The sequence below is a fragment of the Rhodnius prolixus genome, unplaced genomic scaffold, assembly GCF_049639745.1.
Source record: "Rhodnius prolixus isolate KJV_2025 unplaced genomic scaffold, Rpr scaffold_9, whole genome shotgun sequence".
NCBI classification, from domain to species: domain Eukaryota; kingdom Metazoa; phylum Arthropoda; class Insecta; order Hemiptera; family Reduviidae; genus Rhodnius; species Rhodnius prolixus.
The window spans coordinates 546,542-564,905 of NW_027411604.1; the positions used below are offsets into that span (position 1 = coordinate 546,542).

The 18,364-nt window shown below is 34.8% G+C and overlaps 1 long non-coding RNA gene across 1 annotated transcript in view; it reads left to right on the plus strand.

Annotated features, from left to right (window-relative positions):
* The window catches only part of LOC141453914 (uncharacterized), a 212,410-nt gene that overhangs the window by 145,371 nt on the left and 48,675 nt on the right, over positions 1 to 18,364 (plus strand). The window lies entirely within an intron of this gene.

The window sequence follows — 18,364 nt, forward strand, 5'->3', positions numbered from 1 at the left end:
ACACTTCTGAAACTCGATCTTTGTGATAGCTTTCAGCTCTTTCAGTGATTCGCTTTTAATGTCATCTATGCTTGTAAAACGACGGCCTTTTAATGTTCTCTTTATGTTTGGAAATAGAAAAAAGTCACATGGAGCCATGTTTGGCGAATATGGAGGCTGGGGCATCGTTAAAGTTTTGTTTTTGGCCAAAAATTCACGAACAAGCAATGAAGTGTGAGCAGGTGCATTATCGTGGTGCAAAATCCATGAATTGTTTTGCCACAAATCCGGGCGTTTTTTTTCGGATTGCTTCACGCAAACGGCGTTGAACTTGTAGGTAGTACTCCTTATTGATTGTTTGACCTTGTGGCAAGAATTCATGATGCACTATGCCATTAAAATCGAAGAACACAGTGAGCATAACCTTCACATTCGACCGCACTTGTCGAGCCTTTTTCGGTCTTGGCGATCCAGAATGCCTCCACTGGGACGATTGAGCCTTAGTTTCGACATCATATCCGTAAACCCATGTTTCGTCACCTGTTATAACACGTTTCAGTAGATCCGCATCGTTGTCGACTTCATTGAGTGACTCTTGAGCAACTTCCATTCTCCGCTGTTTTTGTTCGAAATTCAACAATTTTGGAACAAATTTTGCTGCCACACGTTTCATACCCAAAACATCCGAAAAAATTTCATGGCATGAGCCAATTGATATGGCAACATCATCAGCGACTTCTCTGATTGTGATTCGGCGATCGTTCATAACCATTTCTTTCACTTTTTTCACGTTTTCATCGGTTGTTGATGTGCTTGGACGTCCAGGTCGTTCGTCATCTTCAACGTTTTCGCGGCCATCTTGGAAACGCTTATACCACTCGTAAATCCTTGTTTTACTCACAGCAGACTCACCATATGCCTTTATTAACATTTCACACACTTTATTTCATTTTTTACGCAAAATTTAATACAAATTCTTTGATCCATTTTTTTTAACAAACAAAAATCGCCAAGCTCGAAAAACACGTCTAACCTTAACGGCTGCCACTTAAGAAGTAAACAATGAATATTACTGAAAATTTTATCGTACTTCAGGGGCATGTGTACCAACATAATAAAAAAAAAAATTTTACAATCAGACTCTCCAAACCCGCGAAATTTAAAAATTCCCGTTACTTTTTGAACACACCTCGTAGACATACAATTTATAGACGACGTTCATACACAATAAAAACACGCACACACACATAACCAATTTCTACTTTAAAAAACACCCACTTTTCCAGACTTCCGGTTCCCCCCCAAAAAACGGAAATTCCCTAACTGAAAACTCAATTTTTCCCAAACATTTTATTGTTTATAGTTTTAAAGATTCTATTTGTATTATTCATAAAATGCAATAAAAATTCCTATCAAAAATAAAATTCTTATTTTAACGTTTAAACAAACGTTGACATCCTCCCCCCTCCCGAAATATAAAAGCTCCTAAATCGTTAAATAAAACTGGCCAATAAAAGAAAAGGTACATTTATGGAGGGCATAATAAAGTAAAGATTTATTTTTTCTTCACTAAGCTGATTTATGATTGGGTTAGCGAGCGAGCATAAAGGAAGTGTTCGTAGGTTTTATTGATTCATATGCCTGTGGCTCCCCCTCTTAGACTGAGCTAATTAAATTTATTAAGTTCAGCTCTATCAAAACGGGCCATGGTATTTTAAGGACATGTTGTTGTTGTTTATGACGTTTCACTGACAGACGTACTCACAGACTAATTTTGTGCGTATAATCAGTTAACAAAATTAACAATTAACACAAACGTTAAACACAAAACATCGGGAAAATCAAACATTTGTAGCGGTTTTTGGGCAATTATGTTGACTACTAATTCTGTATCTATATAAGGGTTCGTAAGGGTTTTTGGTTTTTCCGATGTTTTGTGTTTAACGTTTTTGTATTAAAAGAAATTTCCCAGTATCTACTGTATTTACTCTTTTGTCAAAGTTTAACATTGTAATTAGTCTGTTGTATCTGTCCCATCTCTTTATAGTCATTACCGAAATACCGAAAAAAAATTAATAAAATTAATAAAAAAATATATATAATTATTGATATAAATATATATTATTGAAAATATTTTAAAAAAGTAAATATTAAGTACCCATTCATTGTTTTCTGTTATTTTTACGTTTTACCAGTGCAATTTCATTGACAATAAGTGGCCATCTCTCCCAAGTTGCACTGGCCAACTCACCCAACCCAGTGGGGATAGATGGCCAATTGCTATTTTTTTTTTTTGTAAGAATAAAAAAATGTTTCCCTTAACATTTTTTCTGAATTTTTTTACCTTATCTTATGTTTGTGAGCGTATGAGGTTTCCAAAAATAATAATAAAGTAAGCCTAGCCCTTACCAAAAATTTGCAGGCACCCTCCAAATAAAATGGTGGCCACCTCACCCTACTTTGCCCTACTACTTTTCTGAGCTGGTCTCAAAACCAATACTTCAGGTAAAAATTTAAAATCAGAAAGTTTGACTCGATTGGAATATTTCCTGTTATGCTCAGAAAACAACCGGAAGTTTTAGAAATATTTTCTTCAAACTTTGAAACGTTTAACTTCCTGTGAAAACTTATTTTTTTTTTTGGTACTCAGTTTTATTTTGTTTTAATTATTTTTTGGGCTGCTCAATTTGACTGCGGCAGTATTAGCTTTGAAGATGAGGATGCTAAATTTGTAAGGACATCCTTTTTAGTTCAGATAATTGTTTCCGGTTTGTTTGTTTGGACGAGGGTGTGCTTGGGAGATATAGAAAGAGAGCTACCCTTCGTTGTCTCTTTTTATTACTTTAACGGAGCCTGGCTCCAGGACACGTAGAGTAGTTCAAGATTAATTAATTTAATCCAGCCAGAGAGAGAGAAAAAAAAACAGGATCCACCCTTAGAACCCGCCCCTCCTTTTATAAAACCCTGTACTATCCCCTCCCAACAGTTAAAGAACCGTGAAGAATGTAAGAGCCAGAGAATATCCCGACTGAAACATTTGGATAAGGGTCCAGCAGTGTGAACATTTGGTGCATGGAAAGGGAATGGCAATGGTGAGAATTTATGCACAGCAAGTGGTCTGGCCAGCCCCAAGGCTAACAGTTATTGTAAACGAGCGTAAAACATCCAAGTATTAGTAAAAAAAAAAAAAGAGAGGCGGAGACAAAGTGAAGGGCCGGCCGGCCGGCCGGAGATGTTAATAATAAGGGTGTAATTTTACACGAAGTAGAGGGGGATAAATGCGAGAGGAGAGAGTTAGCGTGAGAGATTAGTCCTGCGACGAGATGCTTACTTGGATCCAGTTAACTCCGTTCCGCAGGACCCCGAGTGTTTTGGTTTGGGTTAAATTAAACATCGCCCACTGAGTATTGTTTTTGTATCATTCAACTTGCCTGTGTGTTTTAATCATGTAAACGCACAAGATGCATTTAGTGCGAGGGTTGTCAGACTCAATCAAAACACGGGACAATTGGTGCTACAGGCTAGATTCACGCGAGTTTATATTCGTGAGGCGCGACGGTAGCCGAGAGGTTAAAGGATGGACCCGCAAAGCTAAGATGTATTGCGGTGCTAGGCTATATTCCCAGTCTATACCTTTAATGGTTAATATGAGAAATTTACAGTAAAGTACGTTTGCTAGCCGAGCGGTTAGAGGCTAGACCCGCAAAGCTAAGATGTATTGCGGTACGAGTCTATATTCCCAGTCTATACCTTTAATGGTTAATATGAGAAATTTACAGTAAAGTATGTTTGCTAGCCGAGCGGTTAGAGGCTAGACCCGCAAAGCTAAGTTGTATTGCGGGTACTAGGCTATATTCCCCGGTCTATACCTTTAATGGTTAATATGAAAAATTTACAGTAGAGTATGTTTGCTAGTCGCCACGAAAGCCGAGCGGTTAGATGCTAGACCCGCAAAGCTAAGATGTATTGCGGTGCTAGGCTATATTACCAGTCTATACCTTTAATGGTTAATAGGAGTTCTTCTAGTTTCAGCATTGCAAAACGCAATACTTAACCATATCTTTATCAATCAGTAACCCATTGTCCACTCGCCAAGCGTCACTTCCAAGCGATTATTTTCGGTACTCAATTCTCTAAAATATCAGGCAATCATAATGCTTACTCTTCCAGATTGAAAGAAAATCCATTTTCAGGGCTTGTAACCATTTTCTAACAGCTCTTCTGATCTTCTAATCATAACCTGCACATTAAGAAACTCCATTAAGCAAATAAATTAGCTCAGATTTATTGCATCTTTTTTAATGACGTCGTAGAATGATTAGTCATCAGCATGCACACTAGTCATTCATTACTTAAGACTCCCACTGTATGTAGAAGTAATATATTCAGCAGTGTGGTCTTACATAGATAAGCTATCAGTTAATCGAATCAGATAATGAATAGATAGTGGCAAGTTTATATCCCTTTCCTTTAGTTGTAGTGTGGCACCCTCTACATAACAAATTATCAATTACTCTTCCTGAATAAGGGATTAACCGTGTGAAAAGGGGATGAGTGTATACTATCCCTTCTCGGGGTCTGACCCTATATCCTTGACGCCCCCGCAGTTCTGCACTTCCCCAGACACAACCCCCTCTTTGTAATAGACTACTCCCCTTTATCGAGCATCTCATAATCGATAGTATTAATTCACTGAAGAGGGTAGCGATTCATTGTCAGGGACATCATCAATTAGCACAAAATTGGTGGTGTTTGGTGAACAAGAGAAATCTCATACTCTCATCCATGTGAACATGAATTCAATGATGAAGGGGTCAGAGGGTTGTGTTTATGTTTGGGGTCTAGACGCAGCATCACTTGAAAAGTAGATTCGGTGTAGCTACTGAAGAGTTTTAATCTGGGTTCTGAAGCTGCTTAAGTCTGGGTTCGTAATCCCTCCCTTAACAGTCGCTATTTTTACCACCCAAGAAGGGATTCACTTTGATTCAGTGGAGTTCCACTTTGAAGTCATGGAACAGAGATTTCAATTCAAAGAGCATATTAAAGAAGACCTGAAATCCATATACTGTCTACTCAGGTCTAAATGACTGGCTTTCGTGGCGCCTAGCAAACATACTTTACTGCAAATTTCTCATATTAACCATTAAAGGTATAGACCGAGAAATATAGCCTAGTACCGCAATACATCTTAGCTTTGCGGGTCTAGCCCCTAACCGCTCGGCTATCGTGGCGACTAGCAAACATACTTTACTGCAAATTTCTCATATTAACCATTAAAGGTGTAGACCGCGGAATATAGCCTAGCACCGCAATACATCTTAGCTTTGCGGGTCTAACATCTAACCGCTCGGCTATCGTGGCGACTAGCAAACATGTCTACTCAGGTCTAAATGAGTACACCTCCATTATTTGGCATCCAGTACACCTTAAAAACATCTCAAAATATTCAAGGCAGTTAAAGGCAGCTAGTCATCCATGAATAGAATCCAGATTTCTGGGTTGTCAGCGTCAGTCTAGGGAACAGCGCATCCTCTTGGGCTCATACGGAGGAGCAAAATAGCCCTTGGAGCCAGTAAGATGCTCCAGTACTGGGCCTTATGTAACTTCGTTTTAAGATTCCACGCTATTCGAGACAAGTCATCTCCTAGTTGACCTATTTGTTTATCCTCTCATATCTTGTCCCTTAGGTCCAGAGTCACAATAAAGAAAATCACTTGACGTAGGTGTAATGTTTCCTTTTCTGGAAAGCTGACCCTTTCAGGATTAACGACATCCGGGGAGTTAGTTGCATTGCTGAGGAAGTACCATGGAATGAAAGGAGGTTCAGCAAAACCAATGACCATCCAGGAAACTTTGACTCTGTGGAGTTCCACTTTGAAGTCATGGACCAGAGATTTCAATTCAAGGGGCACATTAAAGAAGGCCTGACCTATTAGGGTCAAACTTTCCCCTTCTCACCATCACCTTTTTGTTGCGAGAAAATTTGTCCATCAGAATTATTTCACAACTGCAGCAAGAGAAACTAGTGTGAGTCATTCACGTCATAAACTAAATTTTGCGAAATATGGAGGGAACAAGAGGAAACTAGTAATACGACTTTTCCCCAAAAGACGGGGGAAAAAAAATCTATAAGGTTGGTAGATGGCAGATCTCGAAGTAGAAAAGGAGCTTTTAAAGTTGGGGAAAAATAACCGACGTCACGCTACAGGAAATGAGTGATGAAAGTTGGCACAATGACATCACGAAATACAAACATCAAGCGGCTAGAGTGCGTCAGGAAATTTGTAAGCCCTAATGCAACCTTCCTATCTTGGACATAAAAAAGTTATGTTCGACTTGTCCAAAAACCAACATTATATTTAAATTAGTGACATGCCTGAGTCGTTTGACGGGAGCCATATTAGATTTAGGCAATAATGTCCGGTCTAGGCCATCAAAAGCTCCAGGTTTAATGACGTAATTTAGCGATAGCGTTTTGAGGGTGAAATTAGAATTTGATGATATCGAAATGTTGATAAAATACTCCATCAATTTATTTTTTATTTTTGCATACACAAACTATTTCGCGTATAACAGAGACAGAGAGTTGTAACACTTATCGATCACAGTGGGTCAGCGTCGATAAAATAGCAAAGATCGTTAATTAAACTAAACAATTGCCTACTAATTATAGGTACTGTGTGCTTGTGAGAATTACGAACTGAATCACTCAAAAAGTATCGAAGATGAGAATGCCTAAAATTGGTAATCTACTCATAAATTTCTCTTATTAACCATTAAAGGTATAGACCGAGGAATATAGCCTAGTACCGCAACACATCTTAGTTTTGCGGGTCTAGCCTCTAACCGCTCGGCTACCGTGGCGACCAGCAAACATACTTTACTGCAAATTTCTCATATTAACCATTAATGGTATAGACTGGGAATTTAAAGGCTCTTAAAACCCATAAGGTGAAATCACAATATTGAAAATCTGTTCGATTACAATAATTTTCATACTTAAAGTAAAAATAATACTAGTACTTAAAATATATTGCAACTTACAGAAAAAAATCGCACGATACGCTAACTTATACAATTATTTCTTTTTTAAAGTCTTACACATCTATTATTTCCAATGCTTTTAAAAATAACCTCTAACCATGGATGATAGTATAATTGAAAGACGCATGGTTTAATTTTTTTTCTTAAAGTGTAATAAAATAGAAAACGATAGCTACATATATATAATGTATATGTAGTGGGTGTAAGTCTGTGTGTTAGATGTAGAAAGAAATACAGATATACAGACGGACACATGGACAGAAAGTAAATGTTATTGAGTAGTTGTTAAAAGACCACCCAAGTTGTTGTTCTCAGCCTTACAACTACAGTATACAGTCTCTTAACAATTTCTATCTTTTTCAGTGTATACATATATATATATACATTTAAAAAGGCTTCTACCAAACCGAGAACTGATTTACACATACACACAAACCCACACGCACACTCTTAAAATACTTAAACAATCTCCTTATATACACGGTGTTTGTATTAAATGGTAAACAATAGCTTTAGGGACAAATTCTGCCGCTAGGTACCGCCAGCGTCCACTCTTATAAATCACATGGAATGGATGATTGAAAATGATGATTAAAATTTATGTTAGTTTTTCTATAAAAAAAAAAAAACAAACAATTTATGAATTTAATTGATGCGAGCGCATATTCAGGCATTTTTCATAACATAATTTTAATTCTTACTTAGATTATAACTTTTGCAAAACAATGCAAAGCGCCCGTACTATATTCCACTGGTAATGCCACCAATAAAAAACCTTTCATATTAACCATTAAAGGTATAGACCGGGGAATATAGCCTAGTACCGCAATACATCTTAGCTTTGCCGGTCTTTTAAAAAAATGTCATATAAACTTTGAATGTAATACTAACAATATAACCTCATGGAACAATATTTTTAATAAATTAGTCAAATGTGTCCAACTACAATTTAAAGAGGAATTTATGCAGAAAGCTTTGGAACTCGATTCCTATAACATTTATAAAGAGCTTAATTTTAGCTTAGGTAACAAACATTACTTCAATTGTAGTTTATCATTGGAGCAAGTCAGGTGGATAATTAAGGCTCGAGCTGGTTTATTGTATTTAGGTAGTTCTCCGCCATACCACCATGATAATACCGAAGAAGTTTGTCTCTTATGTAATGACCTAATGCTTGATCGAATGTACCATATATTGGTAGTTTGTTCTAGACTGAGTGAGGTCAGACTAAAATATTTTAGGAATATTTCTATAACAAATGTGGAAATATTAGAAATATTAAATGGTTCTGATTGGCCTCGGTTAGCACAATATTGTAAAGCAATAAGTATATACGGTTCTAGTATTGGTTAAATTGCATAATAGAAATAAATGTTAGATTTATAGGGTAATCCATTACTTTCTGAAAAAGGTTATTATTAATTATTCGCAAATGATTTTTTGAAAACTTTTATTTACCTAAATTTTTTTAACTTTCTGGTTTCTTTAATAATAATAATAATAATAATAAGAATTAATAATAAAAAGAAAAAAAAAGAAAAGAAAATTGTATTAACCACTCCGCCGACGGTCATTGACCATGGCAGATGTCTTTATAATTATTTTGTACACCCAGGAATGTATTTTATTTTTATTTTTATTTTAATAAATAAAGACTGTATAAATAACATATATATATATACATTTAAAAAGGCTTCTACCAAACCGAGAACTGATTTACACATACACACAAACCCACACGCACACTCTTAAAATACTTAAACAATCTCCTTATATACACGGTGTTTGTATTAAATGGTAAACAATAGCTTTAGGGACAAATTCTGCCGCTAGGTACCGCCAGCGTCCACTCTTATAAATCACATGGAATGGATGATTGAAAATGATGATTAAAATTTATGTTAGTTTTTCTATAAAAAAAAAAAAACAAACAATTTATGAATTTAATTGATGCGAGCGCATATTCAGGCATTTTTCATAACATAATTTTAATTCTTACTTAGATTATAACTTTTGCAAAACAATGCAAAGCGCCCGTACTATATTCCACTGGTAATGCCACCAATAAAAAACCTTTCATATTAACCATTAAAGGTATAGACCGGGGAATATAGCCTAGTACCGCAATACATCTTAGCTTTGCCGGTCTAGCCTCTAACCGCTCGGCTACCGTGGCGACTAGCAAACATACTTTACTGCAAATTTCTCATATTAACCATTAAAGGTATAGTCTGGGGAATATAGCCTAGTACCGCAATACATCTTAGCTTTGCCGGTCTAGCCTCTAACCGCTCGGCTACCGTGGCGACTAGCAAACATACTTTACTGCAAATTTCTCATATTAACCATTAAAGGTATAGACCGGGGAATATAGCCTAGTACCGCAATACATCTTAGCTTTGCCGGTCTAGCCTCTAACCGCTCGGCTACCGTGGCGACTAGCAAACATACTTTTCTGCTAATTTCTCAAATTAACCATTAAAGGTATAGACCGGGGAATATAGCCTAATACCGCAATACATCTTAGCTTTGCCGGTCTAGCCTCTAACCGCTCGGCTACCGTGGCGACTAGCAAACATACTTTACTGCAAATTTCTCATATTAACCATTAAAGGTATAGACCGGGGAATATAGCCTAGTACCGCAATACATCTTAGCTTTGCCGGTCTAGCCTCTAACCGCTCGGCTACCGTGGCGACTAGCAAACATACATTTCTGCTAATTTGTCAAATTAACCATTAAAGGTATAGACCGGGGAATATAGCCTAGTACCGCAATACATCTTAGCTTTGCGGGTCTAGCCTCTAACCGCTCAGCTATCGGGGCGACTAGGAAACATACTTTACTGCAAATTTCTCATATTAACCATTAAAGGTATAGACCGGGGAATATAGCCTAGTACCGCAATGCATCTTAGCTTTGCGGGTCTAGCCTCTAACCGCTCGGCTATCGTGGCGACTAGCAAACTTACTTTACTGTAAATTCCTCATATTAACCATTAAAGGTATAGACCGAGGAATATAGCTTAGTACCGCAATACATCTTAGCTTTGCGGGTCTAGCACCTAACCGCTCAGTTACCGTGGCGCCGTATCACCGGACAGTTAAGTAGCACTTGACTGAATGGATTTTCACTTTTTGTTTATAGTCAACAGGTTTCAAAATTCAGTGTTTAAAGAAAATGAATTAAAACTGAGAATAATGAGTGAAAGTAATGTTAGCGTTCACACCAGTGGTTTTTTTGGTTTTAAATAATGGAGGCGATTAAATAATTTTAGTAAATAATGTATTCATTTCATTGGAACGACCATTATTAATTTCTCTCTAGCATTATTATTATCGTCATTACTTCTTTTTTTTATTCAATGCAGAGTAGAGCCGTGTGTAGTAGAAAATAATAGCTTTATTATGTATTCATTAATTCTTCAATAACATGTTATTATATGATAGGATGTGTTGGAGATTTAGGGTGGGGGCAAGCATGTCAGTGCATGTCCGTCCGTGATATTGTGGTACTCTTTGCGGCCGACAGAGTATGCCTCAGTCTCTCTAATCTGTAACAGAGCTATCTTGAGCTAGTCCACCGCATGTCAGCATACATTATTAGTAAATAATATGTTCCACTTTTATATTGTATAATATAAAATTATAATATTTATTATATATTTTAAATAAACGATTGTTTTTTTTTTGGCTCTTACTTTGATTTAAAAATATTAAGACGTCAAAAAAAAAAATCATTCTCTATGTATATGTATGTTAAATGAAATGCCAATTAAATAACAAATATTTCTTTGGTGGTTATCAATTAATTATTGACCAAACTTAATTGCTACACTGAGTTTCAGTTACCACCTTGAGATTCAGTTTCTATGGTAGGTAAAGGATTAGTTCAGTTACTACTGCATTCCAAGCGGAGTTCTCAGATTCGTATCCAATTACTTGCCTAAGTAAGAGCTTATTTCAGCATTTTGGATTGCCGTGCTTTAATACTATCTAATCTAATTACAGTAAAACTGTCCAGTGATAAGGCGCCACGGTAGCCGTGCGGTTAGAGGCTAGACCCGCAAAGCTAAGGTGTATTGCGGTACTAGGCTATATTCCCTGGTCTATACCTTTAATGGTTAATATGAAAAATTTGCAGTAAAGTATGTTTGCTAGTCGCCACGGTAGCCGAGCGGTTAGAGGCTAGACCCGCAAAGCTAAGATGTATTGCGGTGCTAGGCTATATTCCCCGGTGTATACCTTTAATGGTTTATATGAGAAATTTGCAGTAAAGTATGTTTACTGGTCGCCACAGTAGCCGAGCAGTTAGATGCTAGACCCGCAAAGCTAGGATGTATTGCGGTGGTAGGCTATACTCCCCAATCTGTTCCTTTAATGGTTAATATACTGTAATTTTACTTAGAGTATGGATTTTCCTAACATATACGGCCAGCTTGAAGAAAAACTGACAACCAGAAGTGTGGATGTTCAGGACAGTTTTTATTTATTTTTTCTCTAATTTCTTAAGCAAAGGGTTTTAGTTGCCGGATGTAAATGATTTTATTGTTATATTGGTGAAGCTGTGATGACCACGTTTCCTACGAAAGAATGATCTCTGATTTTTAAAGTCAACTTACTTTTCTTTTGTGAATTTCCTTAGTTTCTTTTTCTAGAAGTTTCGAAATTCACTTACAAAAACTGAAGGTACGAGATAAACCTGTGTATGTTCGTCCTACAATATATATCTATATATTTACTTATCTGTATTTATATTTATAAAACTCGTGAGAGGCATTAGTTGAATAAGCGGTACTATGATAGTATCTTGTCCGTGTGTAGGTCTGTCTATCTGTGTCTGTCAGTCTGTCAGTCGGTAGTTTATATTGTTGACGTAAGCGAGAGCTAGTTGTGTAGTTGTTTAGTAGTTTACACAGTTTTAGTATTAGTTGGTGTATAAAAGCAAGAAGCTGTGATATGTACATACACATACACACACACACACACACACACACACACACACACTCACATTAAGATAACAGTCTTCGGAAGCTTATGCATGTTGTGACATGTATAAAGCGCGCGCAATGGCTCGCGTACCCACTGTGTGGGTACTTGTAAAGAGAGAATAAAGTACCTCGGGAGTGAGCAATGATACTGAATAATGCATGATTATGCATTTGTAAGTGCGGGTGTGTGTGTGTGTATGTGCATGCATGCACAGGCACCACCTCTTCATCACTGCTGTTGCTTGCAGTAAGTTGCACACTTAAAACTAAGCAAAACAACATTGCTGCACTTATTACCTTTGCACATCGTGTTTTACCTAACTGCATTACAACGTATCCCCCCGATTCTGCACTTCTATACAAATCTCTATCTTACATTATGCATTAAAACATTGCACCTCCTATTAAAAAAAAAGAAAAGAAAAAAACAGCCATGATAACTCTCATGACTTTGTCTTACTTCTCCGAAAGTCATGTCTTTCTTCTTACTGCCAAACTCCAAAATTTAAAACACATTTAACTCTTGAAATAAATTTTATGGATTTAATGTGTTTTCTATTGTACATTTGGACAAACGTTAGAGATAATCATAGGACTTACTAAGATCTAGATGTATTGCAGTACCAGGCTATATTCCCGGTCTACACCTTTAATGGTTAATATCAGAAATTTATGGGTAAAGCATGTTTGCTAGTCGCCACGGTAGCCGAGCGGTTAGAGGCTAGACCCGCAAAGCTAAGATGTATTGCTGTACTAGGCTATATTCCCCGGTCTATTCCTTTAATGGTTAATATCAGAAATTTATGGGTAAAGCATGATTGCTAGTCGCCACGGTAGCCGAGCGGTTAGAGCAGTGGTTCTTAACCTTTTCATAGACGCGGAACGCAATTATATGTATATATTTTTCTCGTGGAACACTAAATTAAATAATTTGAAATTCGGTATTTAGGAAGAACTTAAAATTAAATTCAAATTAAAAAAAGTAACAATTATTTATTTTCGTATCTTTCTTAAGTTTCTAAATTTCAATACATTTAAAATTGAAATTTCACGAAACACTTGGACCATTCGCGGAACACCGGTTAAAAACCACTGCTTTATATCTTCTAAAATTGTAGATTTGTGCACAAAATAACTATAGTTTATAATTGAGAAAGACAAAGTGTACAAGAGAACAAAATTTCATACGAATACGTGGTTCACAGTGGGAGATATAGAACCGCCATAATTTTACAGAATTTCATGACCCAAAAAATTTTCAACCCTTTATATCTTCTACCTTTTTAGATCTGTGCACAAAATAACTATAGTTTATAATTGAGAAAAACAAAGTGTACAAGAGAACAAAATTTCATACGAATACGTGGTTCACAGTGGGAGATATAGAACCGCCATAATTTTACAGAATTTCATGACGCAAAAAATTTTCAACCCTTTATATCTTCTACCTTTTTAGATCTGTGCACAAAATAACTATAGTTTATAATTGAGAAAAACAAAGTGTATCAGAGAATAAAATTTCATACGAATACGTGGTTCACAGTGGGAGTTATAGAACGGCCATAATTTTACAGAATTTCATGACCCAAAAAATTTTCAACCCTTTATATCTTCTACATTTATAGATGTGTGCACAAAATAACTATAGTTTATAATTGAGAAAAACAAAGTGTACAAGAGAAGAAAATTCCATATCAATACGTGCTTCACAGTGGCAGATATAGAACGGCCATAATTTTACAGAATTTCATGACCCAAAAAATTTTCAGCCCTTTATATCTTCTACCTTTTTAGATCTGTGCACAAAATAACTATAGTTTATAATTGAGAAAAACAAAGTGTACAAGAGAACAAAATTTCATACGAATACGTGGTTCACAATGGGAGATATATGACGGCCGTAATTTTACAGAATTTCATGACGCAAAAAATTTTCAACCCTTAATATCTTCTACCTTTTTAGATCTGTGCACAAAATAACTATAGTTTATAATTGAGAAAAACAAAGTGTATCAGAGAATAAAATTTCATACGAATACGTGGTTCACACTGGCAGATATAGAACGGCCATAATTTTACAGAATTTCATGACCCAAAAAATTTTCAACCCTTTATATCTTCTACATTTATAGATCTGTGCACAAAATAACTATAGTTTATAATTGAGAAAAACAAAGTGTACAAGAGAACAAAATTTCATACGAATACGTGGTTCACAATGGGAGATATATGACGGCCGTAATTTTACAGAATTTCATGACGCAAAAAATTTTCAACCCTTTATATCTTCTACCTTTTTAGATCTGTGCACAAAATAACTATAGTTTATAATTGAGAAAAACAAAGTGTATCAGAGAATAAAATTTCATACGAATACGTGGTTCACAGTGGGAGTTATAGAACGGCCATAATTTTACAGAATTTCATGACCCAAAAAATTTTCAACCCTTTATATCTTCTACATTTATAGATGTGTGCACAAAATAACTATAGTTTATAATTGAGAAAAACAAAGTGTACAAGAGAAGAAAATTCCATATCAATACGTGCTTCACAGTGGCAGATATAGAACGGCCATAATTTTACAGAATTTCATGACCCAAAAAATTTTCAACCCTTTATATCTTCTACATTTATAGATTTGTGCACAAAATAACTATAGTTTATAATTGAGAAAAACAAAGTGTATAAGAGAACAAAATTCCATATCAATACGTGCTTCACAGTGGGAGATATAGAACGGCCATAATTTTACAGAATTTCATGACCCAAAAAATTTTCAACCCTTAATATCTTCTACAATTATAGATCTGTGCACAAAATAACTATAGTTTATAATTGAGAAAAACAAAGTGTACAAGAGAACAAAATTTCATATGAATACGTGGTTCACAGTGGGAGATATAAAACGGCTGAAATTTTACAGAATTTCATGACCCAAAAAATTTTCAACCCTTTATATCTTCTACATTTATAGATTTGTGCACAAAATAACTATAGTTTATAATTGAGAAAAACAAAGTGTACAAGAGAACAAAATTTCATACGAATACGTGGTTCACAGTGGGAGATATAGAACGGCCATAATTTTACAGTATTTCATGACCCAAAAAATTTTAAACCCTTTATATCTTCTACATTCATAGATTTGTGCACAAAATAACTATAGTTTATAATTGAGAAAAACAAAGTGTACAAGAGAACAAAATTTCATACGAATACGTGCTTCACAGTGGGAAATATAGAACGGCCATAATTTTACAGAATTTCATGACCCAAAAAATTTTCAACCCTTTATATCTTCTACATTTATAGATGTGTGCACAAAATAACTATAGTTTATAATTGAGAAAAACAAAGTGTACAAGAGAAAAAAATTCCATATCAATACGTGCTTCACAGTGGCAGATATAGAACGGCCATAATTTTACAGAATTTCATGACCCAAAAAATTTTCAACCCTTTATATCTTCTACAATTATAGATCTGTGCACAAAATAACTATAGTTTATAATTGAGAAAAACAAAGTGTACAAGAGAACAAAATTTCATACGAATACGTGGTTCACACTGGGAGATATAGAACGGCCATAATTTTACAGTATTTCATGACCCAAAAAATTTTCAACCCTTTATATCTTCTACATTTATAGATTTGTGCACTAAATAACTATAGTTTATAATTGAGAAAAACAAAGTGTACAAGAGAACAAAATTTCATACGAATACGTGGTTCACAGTGGGAGATATAGAACCGCCATAATTTTACAGAATTTCATGACCCAAAAAATTTTCAACCCTTTATATCTTCTACATTTATAGATTTGTGCACAAAATAACTATAGTTTATAATTGAGAAAAACAAAGTGTACAAGAGAACAAAATTTCATACGAATACGTGGTTCACAGTGGGAGATATAGAACGGCCATAATTTTACAGTATTTCATGACCCAAAAAATTTTAAACCCTTTATATCTTCTACATTCATAGATTTGTGCACAAAATAACCATAGTTTATAATTGAGAAAAACAAAGTGTACAAGAGAACAAAATTTCATACGAATACGTGCTTCACAGTGGGAAATATAGAACGGCCATAATTTTACAGAATTTCATGACCCAAAAAATTTTCAACCCTTTATATCTTCTACATTTATAGATGTGTGCACAAAATAACTATAGTTTATAATTGAGAAAAACAAAGTGTACAAGAGAAAAAAATTCCATATCAATACGTGCTTCACAGTGGCAGATATAGAACGGCCATAATTTTACAGAATTTCATGACCCAAAAAATTTTCAACCCTTTATATCTTCTACAATTATAGATCTGTGCACAAAATAACTATAGTTTATAATTGAGAAAAACAAAGTGTACAAGAGAACAAAATTTCATACGAATACGTGGTTCACACTGGGAGATATAGAACGGCCATAATTTTACAGTATTTCATGACCCAAAAAATTTTCAACCCTTTATATCTTCTACATTTATAGATTTGTGCACTAAATAACTATAGTTTATAATTGAGAAAAACAAAGTGTACAAGAGAACAAAATTTCATACGAATACGTGGTTCACAGTGGGAGATATAGAACCGCCATAATTTTACAGAATTTCATGACCCAAAAAATTTTCAACCCTTTATATCTTCTACATTTATAGATTTGTGCACAAAATAACTATAGTTTATAATTGAGAAAAACAAAGTGTACAAGAGAACAAAATTTCATACGAATACGTGGTTCACAGTGGGAGATATAGAACCGCCATAATTTTACAGAATTTCATGACCCAAAAAATTTTCAACCCTTTATATCTTCTACCTTTTTAGATCTGTGCACAAAATAACTATAGTTTATAATTGAGAAAAACAAAGTGTATCAGAGAATAAAATTTCATACGAATACGTGGTTCACAGTGGGAGATATAGAACGGCCATAATTTTACAGAATTTCATGACCCAAAAAATTTTCAACCCTTTATATCTTCTACCTTTTTAGATCTGTGCACAAAATAACTATAGTTTATAATTGAGAAAAACAAAGTGTATCAGAGAATAAAATTTCATACGAATACGTGGTTCACAGTGGGAGATATAGAACGGCCATAATTTTACAGAATTTCATGACCCAAAAAATTTTCAACCCTTTATATCTTCTACATTTATAGATGTGTGCACAAAATAACTATAGTTTATAATTGAGAAAAACAAAGTGTACAAGAGAAAAAAATTCCATATCAATACGTGCTTCACAGTGGCAGATATAGAACGGCCATAATTTTACAGAATTTCATGACCCAAAAAATTTTCAACCCTTTATATCTTCTACATTTATAGATTTGTGCACAAAATAACTATAGTTTATAATTGAGAAAAACAAAGTGTAAAAGAGAACAAAATTTCATACGAATACGTGGTTCACAGTGGGAGATATAGAACGGCCATAATTTTACAGAATTTCATGACCCAAAAAATTTTCAACCCTTTATATCTTCTACCTTTTTAGATTTGTGCACAAAATAACTATAGTTTATAATTGAGAAAAACAAAGTGTACAAGAGAACAAAATTTCATATGAATACGTGGTTCACAGTGGGAGATATAGAACGGCCATAATTTTACAGAATTTCATGACCCAAAAAATTTTCAACCCTTTATATCTTCTACATTTATAGATTTGTGCACAAAATAACTATAGTTTATAATTGAGAAAAACAAAGTGTACAAGAGAACAAAATTTCATACGAATACGTGGTTCACAGTGGGAGATATAGAACGGCCATAATTTTACAGTATTTCATGACCCAAAAAATTTTAAACCCTTTATATCTTCTACATTCATAGATTTGTGCACAAAATAACTATAGTTTATAATTGAGAAAAACAAAGTGTACAAGAGAACAAAATTTCATACGAATACGTGCTTCACAGTGGGAAATATAGAACGGCCATAATTTTTCAGAATTTCATGACCCAAAAAATTTTCAACCCTTTATATCTTCTACATTTATAGATGTGTGCACAAAATAACTATAGTTTATAATTGAGAAAAACAAAGTGTACAAGAGAAAAAAATTCCATATCAATACGTGCTTCACAGTGGCAGATATAGAACGGCCATAATTTTACAGAATTTCATGACCCAAAAAATTTTCAACCATTTATATCTTCTACAATTATAGATCTGTGCACAAAATAACTATAGTTTATAATTGAGAAAAACAAAGTGTACAAGAGAACAAAATTTCATACGAATACGTGGTTCACAGTGGGAGATATAAGACGGCCATAATTTTACAGCATTTCATGACCCAAAAAATTTTCAACCCTTTATATCTTCTACAT